We start from the raw sequence: 25,786 nt of genomic DNA on the forward strand, positions 1-25,786 counted from the left end.
AAAAGATGCAGAACACTGGAGTGTCAGTTCAAATTTCAGCTTTCCTGCTTACCAACATATGACCTTTGGCAATTAACCTCTATGTACCTCAATCTCCTCTGCTGTAAAAGAGGGCTAAACATGTACTTACCTCGTAGGGTGGGTGTGAAGCTTAAATAAATCAAAACATTCAAAGTGCCTGGAACAGTGTGTCATGCAAAATAAACACCAGGCAAGCCTTACCACTCTTGAAAACATAAGTGAGAAGCATTTGAAATTGATGACGTGCAAAAGGCAAGAGTTAATATATAATCTACAGGAAAGGGTAGAATGAAAATCTTGGGGATTTTATGTGGCAGTTGGGGGGGGGGAGAGGAAAGTGTCATTGGGTTAGATTAAATCATTCTCCACAAAGACATGTTTAAGACCTAACCCTGGTCCTGTGGGCATGGACACATCAGTAAATAGGATCTCTGAAGATTCTGTTTAGATGAGGTCAAATTGAACCAGGGTTGGTGGGGGAGGCTTAACCCATCAAGACTGAAGTCCTTTTAAGGAAAGGAAATCTAGATTGACAACTGAACAGGGGAAGTAGAAGCCAGAGCAGGAGACAGGAGCCACAGGGCTGGTACGGAGGCAGAGGCTGACTGCCGTGCAGCCACCACCAGAATCGCATAGGCTTCAGAGAAAGTAGGATTATGCTGATATCTTGACTTTGGACTTCTAGCCTCCCAAACTGTGAGACAATAAATGCCTGTTCAACCCAACCAGTTTGTGCTATTTGTAGTAGCAGCCTTGACAAATCAAGATAGTTTATTTCTATTGAATGTGTAAAGCTTCAGGGAGGGAGAGGGAAGGCTGGGCTTCTGAGGAGAACTCATGGAAGAGAGAGTAGAATTAGGTATGGATAACTGGAGGGGTCAGTGTGAAAGCAGATGGAGCATACGAGGAAAAAAACTATCAGGAATGTTCCAGGGAGCCATTTTAAGAGTTAGAGTGACATGAATGTGCAAAGAATAGAGATTAAGTGTGGCTTTGGTAGTGAGAAGGAAGTTTTGTATATAGAGGTTATTGGGGTAGAGGTATTTACATGCAAATAACAGAATCTTCTATTTATACTACTATATATATTCTTACATATGTACAGATAGAGGAAGTGATTACTGAGAAGAGTTTAAGGTTAATTTACTTGAAAGTGACATTTTGGTAGCTTTCATTTCTAATAGTTCAGAGAAGAAAAAATCCAGTTGTATTAAATTCAGAGTTGAGGTGACTATAGGAAAATCATACTGTGGTGCAGAGGGACTTGGATAAAAGTTTTCATGACCTCTATCCATAACTTTTTGTTGGGTGGAGGTACCTGAAAACAGTACCCTAATGAGGATTGGAATATTTGATAAATTAAAAAATATCTTTCTAGTTGTCCTTGGGAAAATATGTTAAATAATCATTTATTTGGTATCAAATGCCAGTCAATATTAAGTATGGTGAGACATACAATGTCAAAAATAAACAAAGTGTTAAAATTGAGCCTACATTTTAAGACTGATACATAGATCTGGCTCTACTCCTGGACTCCCCATGTGATTGCTCTTGTACATTAGTTTCAGAAGTCTGGAGGCAAGTGCAAGCAAAATGAAATTTTCATTCTACTTTTTTAAATTGCTTAGAATGAATACACAAGGAGCCTTATCAAACTGGTCAAATGACTTAAATGGGTGAGAAGCAATAATATCCTTATTATAAGGGAGAAGAAAACACCATATTGATTCCATAGTATAGCTTCAGTATCATATTTGGAAATACTTCTTTGTCATGTATGGTGGGGAAAGTAGGGAATGAGCGAAAAGCAAAGACGTGAGAGGTACAGACAAAGTTCTCTAAACTTCAGCTTATAGAAGAGTAGCTGGCAGGAAAAAGTGATGTTCAAACAGAAATATGGCAAAATTATACCTTATTCTGGCAAGTATAACTATTTAATGTGTCTTATTCAAGGGGTGGGATAGTTGACCACATCAATCCCAGGCTGGAATTCTGTCTAGTTCTAAGGAGGCCATCCTCCCACTTGCTATCTTTTTTCTCTCCATTCCACCCACCCTTGAACTCTGGTAAGAAACTCTGGGACCTTGAGATCCAAAAGAAGCCCTGGCCGCACCTTGCTGGGAGTGATGGAAGATATTTGAGAGGCTGCTGGGTGATAGTGATAAGAAGTAAGGTTCTTTCATCTTAAAACATACTACAAACACTGCATAGCCAAGGAATAAACTAGGCTATTTCCAGATTTTGTTTGCTACCAATGAGCAAATTGCTAAATTTCTATTAGGCTTGGCTTGCAGTGGAACTTAAACTGATCTGGATTGAAAAGCACAGGTAGAGATTAATTTTAGGTACAGATTAGAAAGAAGGTAGAAAATTATGGGTGATATTATCAAGCATAATTTTTGTATATTGAGAGGCCCTATCTTCTACATGAAATGAAAGTATTAAGATCATAGGAACCAAATTGTATCCTACTTACTTCCATGTGTGGAGAGTTTGTCTTCACAAATAGAAGATGAGAAAATTTCCAATATATTCTCATATTTTTTCCTTTTTCAGAGGACAGTATTATTATTGACTGTGCTGGCTTCAAACTGCTATGTACCCCAAGTTCTTTGAATCCTATTCCAGTCTTGTGGGGGCAGACCTACTGTTTAGGGTGGGACCTTTTGATTAGGTGGTTCCCATGGAGATGTATCTCTGCCCATCCAAGGTGGGTCTAAATCCACTTACTGGAGTCCTTTGAGAGGGAACCGTTTTGGAAAAAGCCAGAGCAGACATAGGCAGAGACATCTGGAGGTGCAGAAAGAAAACACCCTCGGGAAGCAGTTTAAAACCAAAAGCCAAAGGACCAACTGACACCAGCCACATGCTTTCCCAGCTGACAGAGGTGATCCAGATACCACTGGCCTTTCTTGAGTCAAGGTACTTTCTACGGATGCCTTAGTTTGGCTATTTTTATGGCCTTAGAACTGTAAACTTGTAACTTATTAAAATTCCCTTTATGAAAGCCAACCCATTTCTGGTGTATTGTGTTTCGGCAGCATTAGCAAACTAAAACACTGATGAATCGAAGGATTCTATTTCTATTTTAGATGTTATTATTTTTTGAGATGTAAAACAATAAGGTAAGATGAGAATAAAACTTCATAATGGTTATAAAAGAGAGAAATGGCCAAACAATTCAAGATTAGCAAAAGAAAAATACATTTTCTCCTTAATGGTAAGTAAATTCATTGCTCGGATGAAAAAGTTCTATATATGTCACATACCTTAGCTGAAAATTTTAATTTTATCTGAGTAGATTTATATATGACTTTATGAAAATGACTCTGAACCCTTTTGATTTCATTTTGGTTTTAAAATTCTGTGTGTGTGTGTGTGTGTTTTAGGGACCTCTGACTTCCCCAGTAAATCTTAATCTCTCCTTTCCTCTCTGTTTATAAATGGTATCTAGCATAGGTCTCTTCATTTTGCCTAATTTATGTCTATTGAGTTTGATCCTTCTTAGTACCCCACTCTTTTAACAGAGTTTCAGTACTTAAGCTTTTTCTACATTATGCATTCTTATGCCACAGTTTGAGCAATTTTTGTTCTAAAGAACCTGGGTCATTTTATAGATGTCTGCACCCTGCTGTTATCAATGATTTTTACCTACAGTGAATTCAGGGACTGAAAGAGGCTTCTTCACTGAACATTATGGATTTTGACTCCTTAACATGGGGAATAAACTGTTCTTTTTTACTGTGAGAACTTCTCACTCGTTGCTCGTGCTTTGTTTCTGTTTGTAAATCTTCTTGACCTCTACTTAACATATTCCAAACTAAAGGTAAATTATTAAATGGCAAACCTTATGATTTATCTTATAAGGTAAGAAAAGTAAGTGCAATGGTCATCTCAAAACACATTTTTCAGCTTTAGATTGAATCAAGAATTATGTATATAACAGATTCAATATAGCTAATATATATGCAAATGAAGAGATTATATCTAGCCAAAAAATAAAAAACAAAATAAAACAATGATTTCCCGCTTCAAAATATTCTGTTGAGGGTGGGCCACGGTAGCTCAGTGGCAGAGTTCTCACTTGCTATGCCGGAGACCAATTTGATTCCCGATGCCTGCCCATGTACCAAAAAAAAAACAAAAACAAAAACGAAGAAAAAATATTCTATTGAGGGTATTTTTTATCTGGGTATATATTTTGAGGGATAATAAAACTTTCCATTATTTTTTAGACACTATTTATTCCTCATTCACAGAATTCAGAAGGTAAGGCCCTATATGTTCTGGCTGCCAATATTGTCATCTTTTCTTATTTCTCTTCACTTCATCCTCTCTATGCCATCGTGTTCCTCCTTGCTCTTTCTCAAATAGCCAAGCACACTCCAGACTGAGGGACTTGACACTTGCTGTTCCTTCTCCCAGAATTACTCTTCCTTCAGATATTCATAGAGTTAGTTTGCTTATACCTTCAGGTCTTTCATCAATACTCACCTTCATAATAAACCTTCCTGGTCAACATATTTAAAATTTAAAGCTCCCATTTCCACATATTTTTTTGTCCTCCCTCCCTACTTTATCTTTTTCTCTTTAGCACTAATTGCAATGTAACACATTATATATATGCGTATATATGTGTGTGTGTCTCTCTCTATATATATATACATATACACATATATAATTCATCTTCCCCACTACAATTTAAGCTTTGGGATGGCAAGGTTTTTTACTCACTATCATATTCTCAGTTCCTAGAAAATTATTGGTACATCTAAGTAAGCTGCAAATGTTTGTTAAATTAATGATTGGAAAAAAGAAATGACTATGTAATGTCTGGACAAATGTCTGAGTTTTTCTTTCTTCAAATGTAGTCTATGCTGCTGAATGTGAATCTCTTCCCCTTAGGCCAAACTAAGGGTTTGGGGAAAGCATAGAATTAATTTGAAACCTCTCTGGTATTTGAAATCATCATCATTGTAAATACAGGGTCAATGCACTAAAAATGCATATGCCTTTTCTCATAAGACCCTTGGATAAGTAAATGATATTTTTTGTCATATGGCTTTATTTTTGTACTGAGGAACAAATAAAAAAATCAGCAGAAAAAATATTTAGATAGGTGGTATGCAATGACACCATAGGGAAATATATTTGATGACTTACAATAAACTGTGTTCCAAGCAAATTATAATTGCTGCCCAAGAGAGAAAAGCAAAAATGAAGAAATTGTTTCTGCCTTCATTTGGTAGGAATTATGTGCACATAATGTACCTGATTAAAAATAAGGAGAAATGAGATGTAGAACTAACTACTCACAGCAAAATATTTATAATTTCACAAGTCAAATAGGAGTCTGTCTAAAATGGAAAGAAATTGTAAAAAGTTTTTCAAAAGCTTTTCCTGGAAATAATAGTAAGAGCTGACCTTTGCAGAGCAAGTTCTTTGCATCCTGTGTTGAACACTTTGCTCATGTTAACAGTAAATTCTCCAGCAACGCTGTGAGGAAGGAGCTACTTTTTTCCATTATGCAGATGAGCAAATTGAATCTCAGAGAGGTTTTGAAACTTGCCTAGGTTATGCAGCTGCTAAATGGTAGGACTGGGAAACCACTGCACATGGTCTGACAATTAACTACACAATATATTGCTGTACATGGAGCAATGTGGATGTAAGGCCTAACTCCCAGGAGAGTAAAGCCATTTTTGGCTGTTTCAGTCAATTCCATAGGGCCAGACATTTTTGGAGTATCCCTTAGGATCAAATTTTCCAACTGATACTAATATTATATGTGTCTCAGAAGTTTAATTAAAAAAACACGTTATTTTTTTACTGTGAAACATATATATATATATATATATATATATATATAAAGAGAGAGCAATAATTTTCAAAATACATTTGACAAGTAGTTACAGAACGGATTAAAAAAAACACATTTTCAGGTTTTTCCTTCTAGCTGTTCCAAAACATTAGAAACTAAACGAAATATCATTATAGCGATTCAGCACTCATATTCATTTGTTAAATTCTATCTTCTCTGTTATAACTCCTCCTTCTCCTTTGCTCTTACTCCAAATTTATAGGGTCTTTGGGTTATGCTCATTCTAACTTTTTCATGTTGAAAAGAGGTGTCAACAATATAGAACAGGGGACTGGGATGAGCTGATGTTCTTGGAGAGGCTGTCCTCTCTGGGTTTCAGGACTTATATGGCCTACGAATCCTCTGGTGGTTATAGGCTTCAGGAAAATAAACTTAGTACATGAAACTTTTGTAGATTCTCAGATAGAGCCCAAAGTATTCTCTAGGGTTAACAGGAATGACGTTGGTTGGGGGTTGGCAAACCATGGCAATTGGCAATATCTAGCTGAAGCTTGCTTAAGAGTTGCCTTCAAAATAGCCTCTCGTAGAAACTTTTTAATATCCATTTCTTTTTAATGGTAGTCAGAGGCCGAGAATGGTGAATATAGCATCCTGAGTTTGCTTCAGTTCTTCAACTTGTGTGTTTTACCACCTGAGTTTTGAACTTAGAGTTTTAACTAGATTCTGTGTTTAAAAGAGTCAGTCTTACAAAGAGTTGATGACTTGAAAATTGAAAAAGAGAGAGAACGGAAGTCAGAAGAGACAGCTAATTAACCCTGCTGATTCATAGCTGGAGATCCCTTTCTCCCCGACAGATTAGCCTGCTTATCCCCTTGACAGTGAGATGTTGCAGCTTAGAGATAGAATAAAGCCAACCACAGAGCAGTAAAGCAAATGCCAAACTAAGCAAACAAACACAAAAAGATTTGGAGTCTGGTCTGGGTGTAGTAGAGTTTGGGAGTGGGGTAGAGATGACGGAGATCTATGAGTGCACAGAGAGGAGAAAGGGCCTTGGAGAAAGCTATTATTTGGTTGTTTGTGATTCTTTCTGTTATGATTAGATATATTCCTTTTGCTGGAGGAAAAGCCTTTGAATATGTTTTTCCTATTGTCCTTTACTTCCTCCCTCATTAGCACCTATACTACCCAGGACTGCCTATGAGATATTTTCAAACAGATTTGATCATGGTCACGTGTTATGCTAACTTAAATGTTACTAAACAGCCAATTATTTTGTTTTTAAACTCTGGAGAATATTAAATATAGATAAAAAACTAATAATGTTTTTCTTCTTTTCTTTGTTTAATTAAAAAAATTCACTATCTGTTCTTAAAACAGTGTCTGCTTTCCACCTAGCTGTAAAAGTCTTCCTATATTGTTGTGTTAAGTTGGTCGTAATCCATTGTGGATTCTACAATTTATGACAGTGACTTAATCTGTTATAGCATGAGCAGGTTCAGTTTGTTTGCTTCAGTGGTCTATTCTGCTGGAATGGTTTAAAAAACAAAAAAGTCAAGTTCCCTTATGAGGGTTTAAGCCAAATTCCCTCTGTCCAGATGGCTCCTGAGCCTCCCTATTTCCTGCTGATTTGTTTATAGTGGCCCTTGATTGCTATTAATGATCCCCAGCTGTACCGGCTACCTAGCCCTGTCTCCCTTCCTTCTCCAACACCCTCATTAAATTCTTGGGGTTGGTTCTTGCTTCTTTGCTATCTGTTCCTTTCTCACTTCTTTGCAAAGGAAACAAAACTTTAATTCTGAGACCTTCCTAGGCAACTGGAGAAACAAAAATAACGAATTTTGTCCATAAAGGGGTAACTGGTAATACTGACAATTACAATTCTAAGGAGGGCTTTCTTTGATATAAATTTTTCTTAAAAATTCACATGCCACCATACTCATGCTCATTTTCACTCACTTTCTTAAAGAAGGGATGTATTTCAAAGCATCTACAAATATAGAAATGCTCATGCAATGTCTGTATCGATTTCAGTTTGTTTTTGGAATTATTTTAAGTATATTTTTGCCAATTCTGTAAGGGTTTTTCATTATTTGCCTCCCACTCCAGACTACCACTTCCCACTACCTCTTTGTATGTTTCATTTTAGGTGCTTATCACAAAAACAAATAAAAATATCACAGTGCTTACCAATTTCCAGTATGTTCAGAAATGGAATTTTTCTGTAGCCTTTCTCTGAAATAAATGGAATATTCTGTCAAGGTGGAAAAGGATAGAATGTAAAATCATATTAACTTTCATTATTTTAGCACTTGGGTTGGGCATGAGGCAGATATGGAACCATGAATTAAAGTGAAAGGAAGCAAATTAAAGATTATTTGACTTTAGTATTATCCCATCTCCCCCTTACTAACCTTTTCTCTTTTTCTACCTTGAAATATTAAGCTTCAAATGGGTTTTAAGTTTTTAAGTGCCTCTTTACTTTTTAATAGGGTGAATGATAGTAGCTAACATGGAATTTTTTTTAATCACCACATGATGTGTCATGCACTTTACGTGCATCAGATCTTTTATTTCTTCTAAAACCTTTTGAGATAGATTTTGAAATCATTCCCTTTTACCAGGGTAGAAACTAAGAAATGACAAGGTTCAGTGGAAATATCATGTAGATAGTTTTTCATTAAAAAGCTTGTTCTAGTTTGCTAGCTGCTGGAATGCAAGATACCAGAAACAGAAAGGCTTTTAAAAGGGGAAATTTAATGAGTTGCTAGTTTACAGTTCTAAGGCTGAGAAAATGTCCCAATTAAAACAAATCTATAGAAATGTCCAATCTAAGGCATCCAGGAAAAGATACCTTGGTTCAAGAAGGCCAATGAAGTACACGGTTTCTTTCTCAAGTGAGAAGGCACATGGCGAACACAGTCAGAGTTTCTCTCTCAGCTGGAAGGGCACATGGCGAATATGGCATCATCTGTTAGCTTTCTCTCCTGGCTTCTGGTTTCATGAAGCTCCGCAGGAGGCGTTTTCCTTTTCATCTCGAAAGGTTGCTGGCTCGTGGACTCTCTGCTTCGTGGTGCTTCAGCATTCTCTTCTCTCTCTGAATCTCCTATTCTCTAAAATGTTTCCTCTTTTATAGGACTCCAATAAACCAATCAAGACCCACCCAAATGGGTGGAGACATGTCATCCCCTAATCCAGTTTAACAACCACTCTTGACTAAATCACATCATCCAGGGAGATGATGTGATTACAGTTTCAAACATACAGTATTGAATAGGGATTATTCTACCTTTATGAAATGGAATTTTGATTAAAACATGGCTTTTCTAGGGGGCATACTTCCTTTCAAACCAGCACAATGCTATTAAATAAATACAATACATCTAGGTATTTTTCTCCAAGCTAAATCTCAGAAGCTAAAGTAACGAAGGAAGAGGAATCCATAACCATTTTAGCGGGAGAATGGGATCATGAACTGGGATCAGAGAGCAAGCTGCTAAATAGCAGCTGCAGAAAAGCCTTAAGGCTCTGCATTATTACAGATTCACTCACCCCTTTTTCTTTTTAAGGAAGGATAAACAGAAAGTTCTTTTTTCCTCACTAGATGGTGGGAAGAAATCTTCACGTAATAGAAAAAGGAAATGTATATTCAAAATAAGAAGACAACTCTGGTTAAATTGATGCCATAAATTAACGTTTATTAGTAACAAGTCTCATAATCTAGCCTACTAAATTATTTTAGAATGTCTGTGCGGTTTTTCTAATGCCTTGTGACCCAATTCTTTGAGGGAATTGTTTTATAATTGTACTTAAATTCAGACAACATTTATATATTGTATTTTGGATCACAAAACAAATCATTTGGGGATTAACTTAATGCCCATGCTTTTCAAAATTTCTTTTATTTTCTTACTAATATTAGTAGCTTCTCTGTTCAAAAATAACACTTATCAGGTAGTGTGCATTGAGGACTTCACTGGTCAGAACGCCTTCCACCATCTCTCCAAAGGACAGGTTTTGTTTGTGGGAGCAGAGGCTTGCTGAATTAATTCCCCTGGTACAAATACACTGTCTAAGGCAGCACATTACGGTCTGCTTTCAGTGAACAGATACATTTCAAAATCATACGAGGACTTTGGGAATTCCCCACGTTTAGCCAAACAACCAGCTGTGCAAATTCTAAAACACAATTGACTCACTACAAAGTTTGAAAATCGTGGAATATCACTCAGGTGGTTATCCAGCAGGGCCAGAGGCTGTGCAGGTCCGGCAGTGACTGGAATTAGTCATTATTTGGGATGTTCAAAAAGGCTGACTGGGCCTCTTTGAATCCGGCTACCGTTCCATTCATGCATTCCTTCCCTCAATTCCCACAGCCTATAAATTTCCTCCCTAACATTTGACTAAGAAATTTTTTGATATAGCTTTTTTCTTCACTTGACTTCTTCTTTCCAGGCAGATGTAGAAAAGAGAAATATATGCATATTGGAGAATCAGGACTCGTTTCAAAGATAAATAAGAATTCTGGTCAAAATTATTTTTGTTTTCTGGTCTCATCCTTTTTTGTTTCTTCTTGGTTCATCCCTGATGCTTTAGTCAAATTTCTTTTGTTTGACTAGTAATTTTGTGTCCCTGGAGCCTGTACTTGCTTTTTATCCTCCTGCATGGAAATAAAACTATTGTTACACAAATCTTAGACTTCATATTACTTTATTTCTTTTGTATTTTCCGTGTTTTGATTCTCTTCTTCTACACAATTCTATTTTAATATGTTATACCTGGTGACTGAACTATTGTTCTGGTTTATATGCAGTTTTCTTGCTAGCCCATAGGATAATTAATTTATTAATAAGAATTTATGCATTCTCATACAGATCAATCTTAGGGTTTTCTGCTCAATATGCATGAAAGAGCCAATTCTGTGACACCAGGGTTTCAAAGAGAGAAAGAGTTTATTGCCAAGTGCAAACGAAGGAGATCAGAAGACTTTAAATCTGTCTCCCTGAACTGGAGAAACCTTCAGTGTTTATAATATTCAAACAAAGGCAGGTAGGCTTAGGATAATGAGCGAGAAGGTTTGAGATGAAGAGGTTGGAGAGAGAGTCTAATTACTTAACATGCACAGACCACACCTGAAGTTTAAACTATAGGCTACTGTCCATATCAGGCAGGTCAATTCTGGCCAGAACTGGCTCGATTTAGAAGGTAGCTATGAAATTGGGGCGGTCAGTTCTGGGCTGACTCATCTTACTTCATTAATAAATATTAACAAACATTAAGGGACCACGTGCAGGATCTCTGGACTTCAGGGGACTAGGTGCAGAAGTACCTGACTTCAGGGTTGCAAAACAACGTAAGGAATAAAAGTGGGGCCAGTCACAAGTCGTCTCATTACTGTTCATTACAGGGTAAAATTATGCAGTTACAAACATAGCATCAGCAGCAAAGAAGCAAGGCTTCTGGGTTGCAGTTCAATGAGTTACAATAGTTACAAATATTGGCTTCTGGCTACCTCAAAAGGTTAACATACATCAAGGCTATGGTTAACAGTTATTGGTATTTATTTTTGGCTACCTTGCAATATATTATAAGGTTAGTAAGTGCCTAACATGGAATCTAGTGATCTAAAATACATTTGTTATTTTTTAGATTACAATTCCATTTAAAATTATAATAGCAAAAAGAAAAAAATAATTGTTTTTTTTTTTCTGGCTACACATACCATTTTGAGTTTCTAAAGTGCTTTAGAGCATGCTTAAGAAATTCAATTTTGGTTCAAATAGCAAAAAAAGTATTCTTTGTAAGAATAGTTTAGGGCTGAAATTGCATATTCATGATGAGATGCAAGCCAAAATAAAGAGTCAGAATTTTGCTTTGTTTTTATAAACAAATTTAAAGACCAAATGAAACTATCAAGTGCACAAAAGCTTTTTTTCTCTATTTGCTTTAGTGTAATAGAGCGCTGCTTCAAGAGGAAAAAATCTGGTTTTGGTATTATCCCTCCCCTAACTAGTCAAGGGATTCAATTTCTCATCTCTAGGTTATCTGCAGGTGATTTCCATGCTCCCTTTCAGCTCTAAGATTCTATGAATTCTAAGAAAATTCTAGGGATTTTTTCATAATAACTAGAGCATAACCAACTGATCCAATCACAGACATCAATGGTATTCGACCCAGGAATCATCCTTAAGATTTTCCATCACCATAGCCTGTACTCCTAAGCCAAAAAAGAATCTCATTTTATTTCGATAAAATGCTGCATTTGAATAATAAAATTCCAATGAATCTTGAATTCTGAATATCAGAGACAAACTCTTTAAGTTTAGCTTTATTTTGTTTCATGGGCATAGAGTTTCAAAAGACAATTTCTTTCTTAGATGATTTCTGTGGGGAATAAGGACTGATAGGTGTTTCCAATACACTTGAAATAACTTGAAGTTAGACTTCTCTTTGTACCTCTGACCACTAGGTACAAGGAGCTGTCTTGACAATCTAATAATACTAAGCCAGATTCTAGGTTGGCACCTTGGAGAGTTGAATTCATATTGTTAACTCTAAATGAAGCTGATTGCTGCTACATGAAATTCAAAATTGTTTTTGGAAACCAAGATTTTGACCCTTGCCTTCCTCTTCCCAGCTCTCCCTCTTCTGATGAATTCAGCTACTCTTTGCCACCTAAGATTAATTAGTGTTTAGCTATTTAATTAGACATCCTGTACAAAACCAATTCAGCTACTTCAATTCAAAGTTTAGCAAACATGTATGCAAGGTTTCTGGGTTAAGGTTTAAAAAAATAAAAGGAAGAGAGTATGAGTCTTAACTAGAAAGTGTAGTTTGGAGTTCCATGCAAGAAAGGTGAGAGGAAGAGATGTCATGCATCATTTCAAAGCCAGGTCTATAGAAGGTGAAGTATTATGCATGGGGGGAACATAGCACAATGCATCTTCAAACTGCTATAAGAAAATGAGGGCTAGAAACAGAGAGACAAGACTAAAACGTGAGAAAATACTTGATTTCACTGATCAGTGATACATATGAAGCCACACGCTTTTAACAGAAATTCAGTGATAATGTCTTATCATTGCTAAAATCAATTGTGTATTAGCAAAATACTATTACTCTTTTTATGCCTGAATATAATTAGATTTGCATTATAAATAAGCCAGCATATACCATGGAAAAGTATAAGATATTTGTGTAAACTGCACCAGGGCTTACTTTATTGAGAAAGTAACATAAGAGGGGAAATAATGATAAGCCATGATAGTACAGAAGCTTCTACATGTAAGCACTACCCACTTCAGGTCTTCATATGGGCCACAGCATAGGCAACACTGCCTTCTAAGAGTCTATTTAAGAAGTTTGACCATAATTAAGTACATTTCTTTATTTTTGACTAGGTACCATTTGTGTCTTTTTATTTCTGGTTATTTGCTTTTGTTAGTGGGACATGGTTTGTAGTCTGAATTGGGGAGAATTTTCATTTTACACTTTGCATTCTGTCAACCTTTTATTTCAAAACAAAAGCTTTACTTTTAACCTATTCAGGGCCTGAGGAAAATAGGAGTGTAGTATAATGAATTAAACAATGTATTTCTTTGCAATTAGTATTCTTCTCTCAATTATACTGCTTTGCTAAATTAATTGCTTTTATTCCTTTAAACTTCTGTTCCTTTAAACATGTTCTCAGTTGTAAGGAGAGTTGCAAGTAAGAAATGTGATATATGATATTAATGATAAGGCTTCGTTCATTGTATTACTCCATTATACACATAAAAATAAATATATTACTTCCAGTATGGTATAATTACGTTAGTCAGATTCTTTAATAATGTAAGAAAAAAGCACAGAGGAATTAACTTTGGCAAAGGGAGCCCGTCACCTATGTACAGAAAAAAATAGGTTGAAATTTCTTCTAAGATTGGCTTTTACTATCTCACTTAAAGAACTGAGACCATAACTCAGTATTATCTGTAATATAATAGGTCTGTGAACCTCATTTAACTTACATTTCTAAAAACAAGAGGATTTAATTGACTTAGTTTATTACCTTCACATGTAGAACAACTTCACTGGGTAGAGTTTCAGGCCAAAGCTCTTCAGAGAGGTTGGCCTCAATTTTGTTCTGCTTAAACGTGGTTGTCTTTGCCTGGTGCACTGATTTTTCCTGCCATCAGTTGTCATTGAAGGACTGATATTGGTTTCATTCAATATACGTGCAGTAGCTCATGGAGGATAGAACCAGTTCTGGTCACTTTCCTTAAGAGGCTTCTGTGGTTTTGAGGATATATGGATCTCTCTCTAGCATTCCAGTAAAAATGCCATTTTCTATGAAGCAAAGGCCATTTTTCTTATTTAAATTAGTTAGCTTACTTCCATTTTTAATTTCTTATTCATATTAATTAGAAAATGTGGTGGGAATGGAAAGATTGAGGAAAAATTGTTATATACAGAGTATTAAAAGGGAAATAATTTGTTACCAAAAGACTAGTATGAATTTCACATCTTTCTTCCTGAAATCACATGCATTAAATGTGTATATATTTTTTATATAAAGAAGTTGATAGGTATTGATTCATAAAGGGTAAAATTTTGAGGCTTATCTATCATATCTGTTCTCTGTAGGCTTAACTGTGAAATGCCTAAAATAAGTAAACCAATGCTTCTTCTGAGAGGCTTCTGAATTTTAAATGATAGTTCATGGGTTGAATCTAGAGAAACTGCTACATCTCTAAGTTTAGAGTTTAGTTTTATTACTATAAATAAAAACACTACCCATTCTATTTTCTTCTTCTTTTTACAAGATGAACATTGCAGAGAACAGATCTAGTATAAACTGCTGGCGTTCTTCCCACCAATTTTTGCTATTTTAATGGAATATGTTATGAGGCAGTTAGCAGGAAACAACTGACCCACTATGGTTTTGGGTAAGGCAGGCAGGCAGTAAAACAGTTAGCAGAAGGGGAGAAGCTCCTTAGATAATTCAGCAGTGTTGCAAAACTGCTTTCTGCAAGGAGCTGTCTCATTCAGCTGTCATGTCCTGAAAGAGTCCCATTGTGCTCTAGGAGGAAGTTTCTAGTGGGCTTAAAAGAAATTTTTGGCACATAAACCACAAAAGGTGTGGGGCTTAACACTTCTACTTACCCAGTTACACCAAATTAAAAACACGGAACTGGGGAAACATAGCTTGACAACTTTAAATGATGCAGGCACAAGAGGTTAATTATTTAACCTCTCAGGCCATGTGCACACATGTTTAAAAGTTGAGAGAAACAGTAGTCTATATTATTTTGATGGCTACAGGAGAAATGCACTCCTGTTGTTTACAGGACGCAACAATAAATCTAGCATTTATGGTCTGCTTAATGTATGCATCATCCTGTATGATACTGCTTTCTCTATATCACTTATAATCATCAACACCTTTTGTGTCAAGTCTTATTTTTCCCATTTAGATAAATGAGAAATGGGCCCAGAGGGATTCATCGATTTTGCCTAAGGTCCCTCAGCTAGGTAAGAAGCCCATCTGGAATTGGGACCTAAAATGGACTGATTTAAAGACCCAAATGTCTTCAGGGACTTGGACAAATTTATTTGCTATTGTTCTAGTAATAATGAGAAACTTCCTTATGGAGTTATTATGGGGAGATATTCTCATTAAAATAACATTATACAACTTGTAAATAAAAGTTTAGTGTTTTGTTCATTTATTCGTTTTTCAACATAACCTGCCTTGAGGCAGTGCGATGGATGTTCTGTGACATGCAGAATTAAACATGAATAAATATGTGGCAGTATCCGTCCCTCACAGGTTCTGCTGCTTAGGAGGAGAACTGCATATATGAATGAAAACTACAATCTTAAATAACAATAGCTAGAACAGGGGATCCCCAGGTATAAACAAAATGAATTTTACCTGATGTTATTTATTTAAATGTGTTTTTAACATTTTTCATTGAGGTAAATTTTCTGCACAGCAAAATGCATGAAACTTTAATGTATAATTTAAGCATTTTGATGGTACCAATAGCCAAATCCAGATTCAGGACATTTTCATCACCCAGGAAGTCCTCTGTTGCCACCTTCTAGTTGTACCTTCTTGCAAAGTACCTGTTTGCAACCATTGTCCTTATTTCTATCACCATAGGATTTGAACTTGAATTTGAAATAATTCAATATGTACTTTTTTTTCTTTTGGTAGGGTCTGGCTTCTTTTTCTCAACATGTTTTGGAGATTTATCTCTGTTGTTTAGTATAACCATAATTCCTTTTAAATTGAAGATTGGCGTTTCATTATACAAATGTATCACAACTGGCTTATCCATTTTCCTGTTTATGCACATTTGGGTTGTTTTAAGTTTCTGTCCCACAGTTGTTATTTGATATGCAGTTCCCTATCTAGATCAGATACTTTTGAACATTTACCCCTGACATTTTTTATTATCAATTATATTCAAGTACTACTGTCATTATCTCATATCTCAAGGCACAAGCTACACTTGGGGTAAGATTCTTTGTTCCTGACAGTGAAAGTATATTCATATACTTAATAGTCTGTTTTGCTGCTGATTTTCTATTAGACATGATGAAGATTTCATTGATTTTACTACGTAATGTGGGCAGTGAAGCTAATGTAAGCTGTGCATTGTTTTGTTTGCTGGTACTTACATTATTAATATTATCTTCAGTCCTTGGTTTCATTGCAGGGATTATTGTAAGCTACTTGCCCATTTTAGGAGGGTAATATAATTCATTAATCCACTTAGTTAAAATTAGGCAATATAATCCATAAATGTATTTTCCAGTGCAAATGTAAACTGCCATATGAATTAATAAGATGAAAGCTAATGCATAAATGAAGACACCTCTGTCCCATTCCTCCCAATTATAGATTTCCCACTCATTTTCAAGGACACCCTGATTCTGTGATTGCCATCAACTGACATATATTTCAGCATAGTGAGGGCATTAGAATACATCTGTATGTTAAAATCTCGTAGAGCTTAATCATTTTCTCTCTTTTTTAAATATAAAAAGTACATATAATTATAAATGCTAACATTTTCCATGCTCAATATAATTACTTGGTTTAGTTATATTTGGGGTGCACACACTCTACTTTGGAGACATACGGTCTGAGATGCTTTCTTACATTCTCTTCTAGGAGTTTATGGTCCTGGCTCTTATATTTAGGTTTTTGATCCATACTGAGTTAATTTTTACATATGATGTAAGATAGAGGTTGTACCGGTTTGAAAGGATGTATGTACCCTAGAAAAGCCATGTTTTGATCCTAATTGCATTTTGTAAAGGCAGCTGTTTCTTCTAATTCCTATTCAGTGTTGTATGCTTGAAACTTTAATTACATTATCTCCTGGAAATGTGACTCAATCAAGAGTGGTTGTCAACTGGATTAGGTGGAGACATGGGTCTTGATTACTTTACTGGAATCCAGTAAAAGAGGAAACATTTTGAAGAAAGCAAAAGATTCTGAGAGAGCGGAATGACATATTCATAAGAAGCAGAGTGACATTTCGAGATGAGGAAGAAAAATGTCTCCTGGGGTACTTCATGAAATAGAAAGCCAGGAGAGAAAGCTAGCGCATGATGCTGTGTTCACCACATGCCTTTCCAGATGAGAGAGAAACCCTGAATGTGTTTGCCATGCACCTCACTTGAGAGAGAAACCCTGAACTTCATTGGTGTTCTTGAACCACGGCATCTCTCCCTGGATGGCTTAGATTGGACATTAACATAGACTTGCTTTAATTGGGACATTTCCACAGCTTAAAAACTGCTAACTTGTAATTTAGTGAATTCCCCTTTTCAAAAGCTGTTCCGTTTCTAGTATATTGCATTCTGGCAGATAGCAAACTAGAACAGATTTTGGTATGAGGAGTGGGGTTCTGCAGCAGTTTGCAAATACCAAATATGATGGAATGGCTTTTTAAATAGATAAGGGGAAGATTTTGGAGGAGTTGTGAGGAGCTTGATAGAGAAGGCCTGGAATGCTTTGAAGATCCTGTTGGTAGAAATGTGGACTCTAAAGATACTTCTGATGACGCCTTAGACTTAAATGAGGCATGTGTTATTGCAAACTGGAAAGACAGTGCTCCTTGTTTTAAAATGGCAGATAATCTGGCAAAATTGACTAATACAGATTTTAAAAGTCATAATCTTGGATATTTAGCAGAAGAGATTTCCAAATTAAATGTGGAAAGTACAGCCTGGCTTCTCCTCACAGCTTGTAGTGAAATGTGGTAGGAAAGAGATAAGCTGAGAATCGAACTCTTGAGTACAAAGAAACCAGGAATTGATGCTCTGGAAAATTCTGAGCTTCCAGGAGGGGAGACCCCAGAGAGTGGTGCCCTAGGTGAGGGTTTGACCAAATGTGGAACCAGTCAGCCATTTCAGAGAAAGCCAGGATTGGACATGAGTTATCCAGGAAGGATTTGTGGAAACTCCTTGTGTCTGATGGGCATGATCCAAGGTTACTGCATAGAAAGCCAATGAGAGTGCTGTGGGACCTGTATAAACAGAGCCGCTGCCAGTCTGGACTGTGGGGCTCAGAAAATTGAGGGGGACACATTGGAAGAAAAATAACTTCAGAGGCAATGCCATGGAGGCTAAGGTCTGAAGTCAAGAAGCCTGGGGCCAGGAGAGCGGACATGGAGAGGGTGAGTTTGCCTCAAAGGCAGAGGATGGGCCTTTTACCTCATTGCAGTGGAGGAGTCATGCCGCCTCAGGCCTTGGAGAGGGTGAAGCACAGTCCTTGGGGTTTGGGGAGAACCTGGCTGCCACCACATGGAGGGGTGGAGCTTGTGCCCCAGAGATGGCAGAGAGCCTGATGCAGGCCCGATTATTGGAAAGGGTGGAGCTGAGAAAAAGGTGGTCTCCCCAGTGTTCCCCAAGGTTGCATTCAGAGAGAAGCAGACCTTTGCATAGGCCCTTGGAAAGGGTGGGACTGCTGCTTTCTAAAGCCCTGAAGATAAAGGACTCTCAGGCTTTAAAATCTAATGGACTTTGCTTTGCAGGTTTTCTAAACTGTATGGGTCCGGTGTCCCCTGTGTTCCTTCCTCCCTATGGAAATGTGTATATGTATCCTATGACTGTTCCTCCTTTGCATGTCGGCAGCAAATAACTTGTCTTGAATTTTTACAGGTCCAGAGCCAGAGGATAATTTTTTCCTTAGAACAGACCATGCCTGTAACTAACTTTCATAGGATTTTGTACTGTTTCTAACTTTGTATTTCATTTGTATTGCTCCTGAAATGGTTTAAGGATTTCTGATATTGTGATGGAATTAATATTTTGTATATGGGAAAAACATGTCTTTTTTAGGGTCCAGAGGTTGGAATGTGCTGGTTTGAAAGGATGTATGTCCCCTAGAAAAGCCATGTTTTAATCCTAATCCCATTTTGTAAAGGCAGCCATTTCTTCTAATCCCTATTCAATACTATGTTTGAAACTTTAATTAGATTATCCCCTGGAAATGTGACTCAATCAAGAGTGGTTGCTTCCTAAACTGGATTAGGTAGAGACGTGTCTCCACCCATTCCAGGAGGAACTTGATTACTTTACTGGAATCCTATAAAAGAGGAAACATTTTGTAGAAAGCAGGAGATTCTGAAAGTGCAGAATGACATATTCACAAGAAGCAGAGAGTCTACCAGCCAGCGACCCTTGGAGATGAAGAAGGAAAACATCTCCTGGGGTGCTTCATGAAACAGGAAGTCAGGAGAGAAAGCTAGCAGATGATGCCATGTTTGCCACATACCTTTCCAGATGAGAGAGAAACCCTGAACGTGTTTACCATGTGCCTCTTCACTCAAGAGAGAAACCCTGAACTTCATCATCCTTCTTCAACCAAAGATATCTTTCCCTGATGCCTTAGATTGGACATTACTATAGACTTGCTTTATTGGGACATTACTATAGACTTACTTTAATTAGGACAACTGTTAACTCGTAATTTAGTAAATTCCCCTTTTGAAAAGCTGTTCCATTTATAGTATATTACATTCTGACAGCTAGCAAACTAGAACAGAGGTCTACTTCCATTCTTTCGGATATGGATATCCAGTTCTCCCAGCACCATTTGTTGAGAATTTTCTGTCCCAGTTCAGTAGACTTGTCAAAATTCAATTAATCATAGATGTGTCTATTTCTTCCTGTTCTTTTCATCTTCTCATGAAACCCAGCTCTTTTTGATGTGATTTCCCACTTATTCCTGCTGCATCCCCTAGTGAATTTTAACACAATATTGTGGGTTGAGTAACTATTCTTTATCTTTTTCCCCCATATAGTCTATCAAAATGTCTCATCCCCAAAAGACTTCCAATATAGGCTCTGTCAGAGTAGCACATAGGGGTCTAAGATGGGCAAACCTGGTACCATCCAACTGGTAAGATCCTCAGGCAAAAGTCCAAGAGTCAAAAGAATAAAGACAACTTTCTATAGAATATACTCACAGTCCTAAAAAGAGTTGTCAGTAACTGCAGAGCACTTAGAAGCAGGTGCAGTGAGAGCAGAGAGTTTTAACTTGTTTCCTTAACCAAGACTCATTTGTTTTGTGGTGCAAACTAGTGTTCTGGTTTGCTAAATCTGGTGTAATGCAATATACCAGAAATGGGTAGGCTTTTACAATAGGGATTTATTAACTTTCAAATTGCAGTTCTTAGGCCAAGAAGATGTCTAACTCAAGGCATCAACAGGGCACTATCTGGACTCTGATGACAGGCTGCTGGCATCTGGGACACTTATGTCATATGGGATGACACATGGCTAGCATCTGCTGGTTTCTTTCTCCTGTGTTTCATTGCTTTCAGCTTCTGGTTCCAGTGGCTTCTTCTCAAAGCTTCTGTGGGTGCTCTCTTAACTTCTCTGGGGCTTTTCTGTATGAGAAAATTATTTTCTTAATTTTATCTCTTATAAAGGACTTCATCATAAGGATCAAGACCCACCTTGAATGAGGTGGGTCACATCTCAGTTGAAACAACCTAATCAAAAGGTCCTACCTACAGTAAGTCTGTACCCACAGGAATGGATTAAAAGAACACGGCCTTTTCTGGTTGCATAACAGCTTCAAACTAACGTAACTAGTAACCAATTATTTATTTGAATGCTAATCTTAATGAGAAAATACACCATAGTTTGGAAGATCATTGTAATATCAGACTACTTAGAATATTTTCAATTTTGATCATATTATCATTGATTATCTGTGACAGAATAATACAACTGACTTCATTCAAGAATGCATTTAATTTCTCCTTCATTTTTGAAGGACAATTTTGCTGGATATAGGAGTCTTGGTTGGCAGTTTTTCTCTTTTAGTAATTTAAATATATCATCCCACTGTCTTCTAGCTTCCATGGTTTCTGCTGAGAAATCTACACATAGTCTTATTGGGTTTCCCTTGTATGTGACAGATTGTTTTTTTCTTGCTGCTTTCAAGATCCTCTCTTTCTCTTTGACCTCTGACATTCTAACTAGTAAGTGTCTTGGAGAACACCTATTTGGGTCTATTCTCTTTGGAGAAATTAAAACATTTATAGACAAAAAGTCACTGAGAGAATTTGTGACCAAGAGACCAGCTCTGCAAGAAATACTAAAGGGAGCACTAGAGTCAGATATGAAAAGACAGAAGAGAGAGGTGTGGAGTAAAGTGTAGAAAGAAGGAAAATCAGATATGATATATATAATACAAAAGCCAAAATGGTAGAGGAAAATATTATCCAAACAGTAATAATACTAAAAGTTAATGGACTGAATTTCCCAATCAAAAGACATAGAATGGCAGAATGGATTACGACCCAGCAATACCACTGCTAGGTATCTACTCAAGGGACTTAAGGGCAAAGACACAGACGGACATTTGCACACCAGTGTTTATAGCAGCATTATCTACAATTGCAAAGAGATGGAAACAGCCAAAATGTTCATCAACAGACGAGTGGCTAAACAAACTGTGGCGTATACCTACGATGGAATATTATGCAGCTTTAAGACAGACTAAACTTATGAAGCATGTAATAACATGGATGGACCTAGAGAACATTATGCTGAGTGAGTCTAGCCCAAAACTAAAGGACAAATACTGTAAGGTCCCACTGATGTGAACCGACATTTGAGAATCAGCTTGGAATATATCATTGGTAACAGAGACCAGCAGGAGTTAGAAACAGGGTAAGATAATGGGTAATTGGAGCTGAAGGGATACAGACTGTGCAACAGGACTAGATACAAAAACTCAAAAATGGACAGCACAATAATACCTAAGTGTAATGTAACTATGTTGGAACACTGAATGAAGCTGCACCGGAAATATGGTTTTTTGTTTGTTTGTGTGTTTGTATCTTTTGTTTTTGTTTTTTTTCTTTTTCCTTTATATATATATATATATATATATATATATTATTAGTATTATTATTTTAATTCTCTTCTCTATATTAACATTCTATATTTTTTTCTGCTGTTTTGCTAGTTCTTTTCCTAAATCGATGCAAATGTACTAAGAAATGATGATCATACATCTATGTGATGATACTAAGAATTACTGAGTGCATGTGTAGAATGGAATGATTTCTAAATGTTGTGTTAATTTCTTTTCCTTTTTTTGATTAATAAAAAAATTAAAAAAAAAAAAAGAATGCATTTAAAGAGCAGGGATAGAAGAATGAATTGAGTTTGTAGAAGGAAATTAGGGATTGATCATATCGAATGTCAGCCTGACATCTTCGGTCTTAATCTTGTAGGCAATTATAATTTTTGAATGAGGTAGGACCTAGTTGCAAATGATGTTTTAGGGGGAAAAAGACTATATTAAAGGGGTACATGTGTGGTTCAGTGGTAGAATGCTCACCTTCCATGTGGGAGACTTGGGTCTCTATGTAAAAAATGACTATGTATATGTATAAAAGACTATGGATAAGATGCACTGTAGAATTTAAAAGCTGAAGCAAGGTACCTTTGAGGTGATCAGACATATTGTGATGGGAGCATGGAAACGAAAGGACTGAAATATGTCAAGGAGGAAGAAAAATATGCAGATTTGTTACTGACTGAATAAAAAGGGAATGAGAGTATCAAAGATGGATACTGAGATAGTTTTAAAATTACTCCTGTGAAATGAATGACATTTACATGAAGCAATTATAAATAGATGAATATATATTTATATTATATGTACAGATGATATATGCGTGTGTGTGTATATATATATATATATATAGAGAGAGAGAGAGAGAGAGAAAGAGTATATTAAATTTGTATATTTAATTTGACCTGAGTTTAATTTTCTGAAGAGGAATTATTATTCTTCAGCAAAGGAATGAGGAGGAGTATATTAATGGAAAACATGAAGGTTGCTTTCACTGTCTTCATTCCACCCCCTCTGGCTGTGCTGTAATGAGGAGCTATTAGTATTTTACTTGTCACCAACTACTCATGCAAACTACATTAATTTTGTTAAAAATGGTCATTAGGAAAGTTAATTATTTTAAAGTGTTAACTGATTATTGTGTAAGTACTATGTATTCACTAATTATTATTCCTTTCCATTAATTATACATAATTACTTAATTCCTAAAAGCAGATGATTCTTGTTTTGTCATACTAATTTAGCTTACCAGATAATCCTTTGTACTAATGCAGAACCATACGCTTGAGTGGTTAGAGTGATTTTGAAAAATATTAACTTGCTAATCCTAATGACTTCTTGGTATCAAATAAAGAACTCTTTTTTTGTTTTTATTAGTGTGCATCTCACAGTCACCATCAAGGTAACAATTGAATACTCTCTGAATAAACAAAGATAATGAAACCATATATAATTCTAGATAATCCATGGGAATTAGAACATTTTCCCAGTAAGGGAAGGAAAACAAATCACACCTGAGATATGGTATTAAATTATCCTGCTTATCCTGTAAATACAGAAAACGTAAAAATCACAGTTTTAACATGAACAGGAATTAAATAAATATTGATGAAGATAATTATAATCACGTAGAGGGGAGCCTTGTTTATTTCTGTATTTTATCTCTACATGCGGAAAACCCAAATATGTTTGCCATTCTATCCAATTTTGGGACACTGCCTGATATAATTTATTGCGATTTCTTAATATAAAAGAATGTTATATAGAACAATTTAATATTGCACTGTTTAATTATTTACTCTTTTTTTTTTTCTATTTTCCACTTGTCTGTCTTTGATAGTTCTACCAAATGTTAAAATGATGGGTTTGAGTGTCAATAAATACCATCAGTTATTCAAAACAGCCTGTCCCTTTCCTTTTCTTATACTCTGTTCTCTGCCAGAGACACTGTTTGTGATTTAATCTCCATTTGAAGGTGTCTATTTTCTCTCAGGATACTACCTTCAACTTCTTATATAATAGAGGCTTAGAAGAAAATATTGAAGAAAACATAAGAGTGAACAATTCACCATGATATAGAATAAAGTGGTTCAAACTTATGTTTTCTGCCATTGTAATATATTAGAACACATTTCAAAGATAATATCATATCCTTCTGATAAATACTCTAGGGTAAGAAGTAATTATACAAATATAAGAGTTTTATTTAAATGAGGGGTTGAATTTCAGCTTAGACTAAATGAGCAGTGGAAATAATTTATTAATGAAGAAACATTTCAATGGTAAAAAAAACATGAATTGAAAATTCACTGTTCTCATTTTTCAGATCAATAAATCCGTTACTGATTGCCATATAACAAAGTCACCACGTTTAAGATAAAATAATGTCATTCATATTAGGAAAATGTACTGTTCTATTCTAGTAATTGACACCACATAAAAAGAAAGGTGAAATAATTTGTCATTTCTTACATTTAATCACATTTAATCCGTGATTACTTAAAATGCATAGGAGAAAATAAATTGAGGGGAAAAAATTGCTTGATGTAATAAAAGTGTATTGGATAAAAAGATGTTATTTGAAAGTATTTTTTAAAATTATAATGCAATGTATTATTCTAAATCATTTTTGTGATTATTTTTAGTCACTAAATGTGGGTTCTAGTCCCATTATAGCACTTATTAGCAGTAAGATCTTGGGCCCATCTTTCATCTTTTCTTCACTTAAATCTGCTCCAAACTGAGGTAATATAATTGAACTAGTAATTACTAAAATCTCTTTAAATTTCAAAATGGTATTTATTGAAGTTCAAACGAATATGTGGCAGCTTAGATGTGATAAAAATATACAATTCATTATGGAAATTAAGAACTTTAGACAAATCCATTTTGAAATGATCTACAAGATATTAAGCTCTTTTCAGTATTGAAATTTCTGTAAATTTGGGTTCAGAGCTCTACTCATGCTACTCTTTATATTTTAATGTAGACTCGTGTGAGTGATTTGTCATCTACAGTTTAAAGAGTTAGATTATCTAATTTTAGTGATTATAACAAGTGATATTAGGTTCTAAAATGATAAAGGGTTTTTCCCTTCTCAACTGTATCTTCTAATCAGAATCTATTCAAGGTAAAATGCAAAAGTATTTAACAGACGTTACTAGAGTTCAGGCTCTGAAAAAATATAAAACAATTTTTTTCTTTTTGTCCTTTACATAGCCTGAGAAAAATAGCTGCTTACTATTTTCTGTGTAGACTTACCATTGCGTTTTGTATACTGAAATCCTACATTGACGTTCTTGATTTTTCCAGACAAATAACTATATTTAGTTCAAAGGTGAACACAAGAGGTCAGACCTGAGGCACATTTATTCAATTAAGAGAAAGCTCACTTTCATTATTTTTCATACATTATTATCGTAACCCCTCTCTGTTATTTTCTAACTGACACTTAACAGGAAAAATGTGTAAAGTGCTTAAAATCTAGTAGTGTTTAATACATCAATTTGTTGTCATTTATATTTTTATAAGTGTCTTTTAATGTCTAGCGACTGATACTTAGAAAC

The sequence above is a fragment of the Tamandua tetradactyla genome, chromosome 10 (assembly GCF_023851605.1).
Source record: "Tamandua tetradactyla isolate mTamTet1 chromosome 10, mTamTet1.pri, whole genome shotgun sequence".
Classification (NCBI taxonomy): Eukaryota; Metazoa; Chordata; class Mammalia; order Pilosa; family Myrmecophagidae; genus Tamandua; species Tamandua tetradactyla.